The sequence below is a fragment of the Brassica oleracea genome, chromosome C9 (assembly GCF_000695525.1).
Source record: "Brassica oleracea var. oleracea cultivar TO1000 chromosome C9, BOL, whole genome shotgun sequence".
Classification (NCBI taxonomy): domain Eukaryota; kingdom Viridiplantae; phylum Streptophyta; class Magnoliopsida; order Brassicales; family Brassicaceae; genus Brassica; species Brassica oleracea.
In genome coordinates, this window is record NC_027756.1 from 14,664,848 (window position 1) to 14,671,562 (window position 6,715).

Genomic DNA, 6,715 nt, shown 5'->3' on the forward strand with positions numbered 1-6,715 from the left:
CCATTCTTGTGACCCTCTTAGTAACTCAAAACCCGATTTAGATGGTGGCGACTTCGTTCGTTTAAGCCTTGCCCTCGTATTGACAGGTGAACGAAATGGAAGGCAGACATAACTTTTGGCTCCAAAAGTTTAGTTACTTTATTTAATTTGATTTTATAGCATTGAAGTTAGGGTCTTCCCCATTAATCATGCTCTTAATATTCTTTTTTTCTTTTGTATCTCAGTTGTTTTCTATTACAAAATATTAAAAAATTCAACACCAATAGACTATTTTAATTATTTTTTCTATCTTGGTCACTGTATATTATAATTTTTGTAAAAGAAAAATCAATACCAAAAACGTTTCAAAAAAGAAAAACTCATCATTTTGATTGACCTTTTAATTTATCGCCCTTACAAACTTTGATTTCAATCTAAATGCGTCAAATATATCTACACTAATATTTAATTGTGTAAGAAATTAATGTAGTGATCCTAATTTTAATATTCAATTCATGCCAAACTAAATCCTACAAAAACTTTTAAATTTGGCCATATATTTAATATATTCAAATTTTCTAAATTTAATTATGTTTGTTTCACCATTCATTTCATAAATCATTTAAAAAGAGAAGCTCTTATATATGTTTTGTATATTAACCTAAAATAATAATTGTTTATAATATATTTAATGAATATATGTATATAAAATGTGTACATATTTAAAATCATATTTCAAGTATATTAAACTAAATTATTATTTTATTTTAGAGTTCTGTAAAAATTAAAAAAATATTTTTAATTTTCTACATTTAATATAAGATGGAAATCATATCAGTGGTTTCGTAAGAATTTCATCACTTTTTAACGATTTTCGCATATCTAAAAAAGAAGGCTATAATAGAAAAAAAAAATTCTCTTTTATGTTTCTGTGGGCTGTGCCTAATATCTTGCACTGGATAAATGAAATTAGTGGAACCGAAATTAGGGGTGGGCACATAGCAGCTAGTAATGTATTTTTCAGTATTTATGATTTGCTACGTAGTTTACAGACACTACAAAAAAAAGTATGTATTGTATCACTTAAATTGTATCACTTAATAAATGATGTTATTTTAAATTACTTATTTGTACATGATACAAATATATCTAGTTTTCAATCAGTTCTAATAACTGATAGTATAATTAACTAATTCGACATCATTTCAATAAAATGATATAAACTTTATTAATTTGTATTACTTAAACAAAAATGATACGATTCTATACATTTATATCAATTAAATAATTGATGTAATTATTATTTTTGGTTAGCAGCACTTATTAATATGATATAAAATTCACATCAATAAAAATTGATGCGAACAAAAAATATATAACTGTGTTTTTCTTTAACATCAATTAAGTTAAAATGATGTTCTTTTATATAAATTTTGCATCAGTTAATACTTTAATGTGGTATAAAACTTAACTCCGAATAAAGAAAACACCACTACAAAGCTTTAAAAAAAATTTACTTGAACGGTTACAAAAATATCTTACACTTCAAAAAACCAAAGATTACGGAAGTAGTTACTATTCTTATGGCTTTAATTTAATTGGAGCTTTAATTTTTTTTATAACTCTTTCACTTCGAAAATTAAGCATCTTCGTCTTTTTGTTGTGAATGCTCATTCATGGGTTCTTCTTCCTCTTTTAGTTTCTCAAACTTTCTTGTCTTATGAGTCATAATGATGGGTATTGTTCTTATGCAGGGTTGCTATTTAGATTCGGTGAAAATTTTCTGAAGAAGTATATCTTTTTTTTCCTCTTCAACTTTTTTCATTTTTTGAAAAATTAGACTTATTCATGGTAGAATGGTCTTTCTTTGTTAGGAAACAGAACGTCTCAAGACATAAGAGGAGATGCGTCTACTTAAAATCTAAAAGGAAGTAAAACTCTCAATAAATAGAAGTTGATGAAGAATTTTTCTGACGAATCTCCCCCACTTCGCTGCTAAATCGATTCAGTTTCACACCATCACCATCAACAGAGATTGGAGATAAAAACATGGATACAAGGAATGAGGATAAAAAGAAGAAGAATTTTGATTGATGAAGGCATGAAGCTCTTTATGGTCAATTCCACCTAACTGTTTTACAATGATTTTCTATGTTTCTTTGATTCCTCTTCTTCCACCTTGTTTAATGTTTCTCTCTATATTTGTTATTTCTTCTTCGTCAGATTTATTGTATTTCAATTAAAAATTAATGAATATTTAATTAATTTATCCATTGATATTATTTAACGTCAATTATATACAAATAAAAAATTAAATAAATAATTATAAATAATAAAATATTAAAAATCATTTAATGTTTTGATATTAATTAAATTTCAGTTATTAATAAATAATTAAAATCAATTGTTTCAATTGATGTTAATACTTACATCATTTAGAAAAACTGATTTAGTTTTGGTATCATTTTGTATAATTGATGCATATTAGTATCACTTACAATTAATGATGTAAATATTAATTATTTTGTATCATTTATCTATAGAATGATGCAAATTATTTGCATCACCAATTTCAGAGTCATTTATTTAAGTGAAGTAAAATTTTTTTACATCAATTAAAACTAATGCAAATATTAAAAATAAGTGATGTTAAATGACTATTTTTTTTGTAGTGAGATATCTAATTTTTGATTATTTTACTTTATAAAAATACCGATATCCATTTTTCTCGCTATCCAAAAAATTTATAAATATTTACGAATAATTATGGATATTTATGAATATCTCTTACACTTTGTTCAATAAAAGTAAATCTAAGAAAAACCTATACTCCCTCCGTTCCTAAAAGATGTATGTTTTGGAAAAAAAAATTGTTTCAAAAAGATACATTTTTTACCTTTTCAATGTATGATTTTATGAAAAATTGTAAGTTTCAAAAAAATTAATGGTGTTTATTGAATTTCTATTGGCTAAAAATTATGAAAAATTGTTATTCACAAAAAACAATGCATATTTAATGAGTTTTCTTAATATATGTGAAAAGTCTAGAATATACATCTTTTAAAAACAGAGGGAGTACAAGTTTATTTTCAAAAAATATCTTTTACATGATATAAAACAAAAGGTAAAAATTAGTGAAACTATATACTCCATAAATTTTATAAAACATAAAATTTTAGAAAATTGTAGTTTTTATATATATTTTATATTTCTTTCTTAATTTAATAATTTTATAAGTAATTTTATAAATAAAATTTATTAAAATTATATGCTAAAATAATTATTATATAAAATTATATATTTATAACTCTCTATTTAATTGTATATATACTTCTATTTGCATAAAAATGAAGAAAAGTGGATATCCGGCCCTAAAACTTTTAGTATTTGTGATCTGTTTCGTATTTAACGAATATTGATTCTAATATTTGCTTTGCTCCGGAGATTTATGGATATCCAGATTTTTCGGAATGAATCGTAATGAATAACAAATGAAATAAAAAAATGCCCAACCCTATCTGAGATTTATAATTTAATATCTATTTTTTAAAACATTGATCGTTTTTGAAAGGGAGTATATTATATTTCTAGTTCTTAGTATCGAAGACGTATGGGATTCGGTTCAAAACCTCTTAATTATATAGAAAGTTGTGACTGTTAGATAAAAATGTTTGAGAGGTCGAGTGTCAGAGAAAGTCAACAAGACAAAAAAAACCACTACAAATGTTCATAGTGTTGTAAATAGTGTCTTTAGAAACCGAATATTTTTGTGTTATTATTAAACAAATGTTCATAGTGTTGTAAATAGTGTCTTTAGAAACCGAATATTTTTGTGTTATTATTAAACAAATGTTCATAGTGTTGTAAATAGTGTCTTTAGAAACCGAATATTTCTGTGTTATTATTAATGAACAAGAGGTTTTTTTTATATAAGGATTACAAGATGAAGATAAATGGAAAGTATCCAAAACCTAAACTCACTAGGATTAGGAAAACTACTAATACATAATAATGGAAAGATTACATCTACTAGGAAAAGGAAAGGGTTTCCTTTTCTCCAAGCTTTGTGGCTGCCTCTCTCTCTCTCCTGAAGTCGGCTCTCTCTCTCTCTCCTCTCTCTAGGCTTCGACCATCTCTCCATCTTCTAGGTATTGGGCCGACCTCGGTCCGGGTCTACCGGTTATGAACATTCATTACTTGATTTATAACACTCCCCCTTGGATGCCATAACCATACAGGATTCGTAATACGCTTCACGTTGCCTCATTAAAACCTTATCAGGAAAACCCAGTGGGACAAAACCATGATGAAGGAAAAAGAGTACAACACACACTACTCCCTCTGATGTGAACCTCAGTGTAGGTTTCTACATTCTACGCATCTGGTGCATGATCTTTCCTGTATATGTAGGAAGGGAGTAATCAGCCAAGTTCATTACTAAGCCGTATCTATACCACTTTGACCTTTTAGGTCGTTTCTCATGTCTCTTGACATCGAGTGTCCCGGCAAAGCATGTGTGCTAAATAATGTGAACCATATTGTTCTCGGGGATCACTATTGGGTCTTTGCAAATCGTGTTTGCATGTGTCCATAGTCTAGACGTGATCATCTACTGTTAACTCTTTACTTTGATCGGACAAACTAAGAACTTATGGACAATGTACTAGACGTGGTTATCATGAACCTGTGTCTCGATCTGGCCGGTCCATGTCTGGGTCATAGACCTCGTCTATACATGTCCACTACTTGTCTCATTAGTGTTCAAGATCAATGATCATTGCTGTGAGTTTATAATCTCTTATTATGGCTCTGCGGCCGAACACTCTCATGGATGTGGACATCGATTTCTTCGCCTTAGGCAGTACCATATCAATCTCGGACATTGTAGTCCTTTATCCATCTCTTGATGGTGTCTCATAACCTCTGTTGCTGTGGATTATATCACACACTGAAATATATATTATTAGGTCATAGATCTCGGCTTTCACAAGCTCATGGACTACAATACATTTGTATCTGGTTGATCTTTTGTCTCTACTAGCCCGTGATCAAGAAGAAGGGCTAGACGCCTTTTAGACTTAAAAGCCGGACGCGTCTAGTAGAAGAGCCAAACGTTCTTTGCTGAAGAGCCGGACGCCCTTAGACGGACAGAGTCGGACGTCTTTAGTTTGAAGGGCCGGGGCCGGACGCTTTTGGTCGGACACCCACATAGATTTATTTTATGCCTACTAACCTCTTTTAGGTTTAGTATAATCACAAAGAATTTCAAATATATGGACTGTATTGGATTGTCTTTTATACAACTCCAAGATCAATGATCACACGTGATCAATTTCTTTTACATACTATATGCAGATGCTTTATATTTCAGTCCATGAATCAGCTTTGGAACGAAGTTGTTCTTTCATCTTATCCAGTGATCCATATGCTGCTTACTGTATTATTTGTATCTAATTTCTTTCTTATGACCAGACCATTTTCAATTTCGAAAATCTGTAGCAGCATTCACCACATAGGAGTTTATCTCCTTATAATCTGTTCCTTTGAACTCTGTGAGTACCTTGTGTAACAAGCTATAATCGAATGCTGTTAGTTAGGAAAACATGAATACTCTTACATCATGTACATCTCTCACGGTTTCTTTACTTCTCACAAGATCCATCTATTTCACTGGTTTATCATTTGGTGTTTCTGTATTTGTATATGGCCAATACGCCCATCTCTCTTTTAGATACTTTGAACCTCCACGTTTTATCTTTTCTAATCTCTATGATCTTTTTATGATTGTATGAGTACTCTTTCGCGGGTTCAAGACAATGATGGTTAAAACCATTCGTACTTTTAACATTCTTTATCCAGCTTATAATCTTTCTCCTTTAATATTCAGATTCATTTGTTTCATGCATTCTGTACCTGGCCACTATTTGATCACCCATGTTTTGGCTCTCGGTCCTTTTGATTTCGTGGAAAAGATCTTATTCTTATAAATTCTCAATCCTCTTCCGAGGTTCCATCTTAGACGGCACATGTATGTATATGGTGGTTTCTTCAAAATCTCTTAAGATGGTGTATGTCTGGTTTTATGACCCGTATTCAATATGAGATGAGAATATCTATGCTCACTTATATGGCCTGATGCATATTATCATTCTTATACATGTCAATTCATAATGTCTCCAAGCTTATAGACTTTAAAATCTTAGTCTTATAAATAATGGCTTACATGGCCGAACATGGAACGTGTGCGGCCAAGCCTGCACTATGCGGCCAAGTCACGACCAAGTCACGGCCGAGCCGTTTATGGTCTCTTTAGCCGGGTAATGGCCTCTTTGGTTTTGCTGTTTGTATCATGGCCTCTACAGAATGGCTTTTATGGCCGAGCCATTTATAACATGGTCTTTAGACCATAGTGGTACACGAACTTGTAGTATTGATCATGGGTTTATCCTCTCTCCCCCTCATGACCATACTATAAGGTCGTGGTGCTTGGGACAATTAAGCCTAATGAGTTTCCCTTTGTGTACATGTTTCACAATGTGAGATCTTTTACGGGATAACTATATGCCTTTTCAATCTTTGCATCAGGTTTAGACTTTAGGATGACTAATCCTATCATGCCATATAGTGTAAAATTTCGTGGGATATATCAGTATAGTCACCACTTCTCTTGCCTCTTATCATACTGATCTTATAGCATAGTTATAAGTAGAGATCATAGGTATAGTCTCGACCACTT

The 6,715-nt window shown here is 30.6% G+C and overlaps 1 long non-coding RNA gene across 1 annotated transcript; it reads left to right on the forward strand.

Annotated features, from left to right (window-relative positions):
* Positions 1-1,603: 1,603 nt before the first annotated feature.
* On the forward strand, positions 1,604-2,196 carry LOC106317488. The gene is made up of 3 exons (XR_001265146.1): positions 1,604-1,659; positions 1,734-1,770; positions 1,854-2,196. It is a non-coding gene; the product is annotated as an uncharacterized LOC106317488 (long non-coding RNA).
* Positions 2,197-6,715: the final 4,519 nt, after the last annotated feature.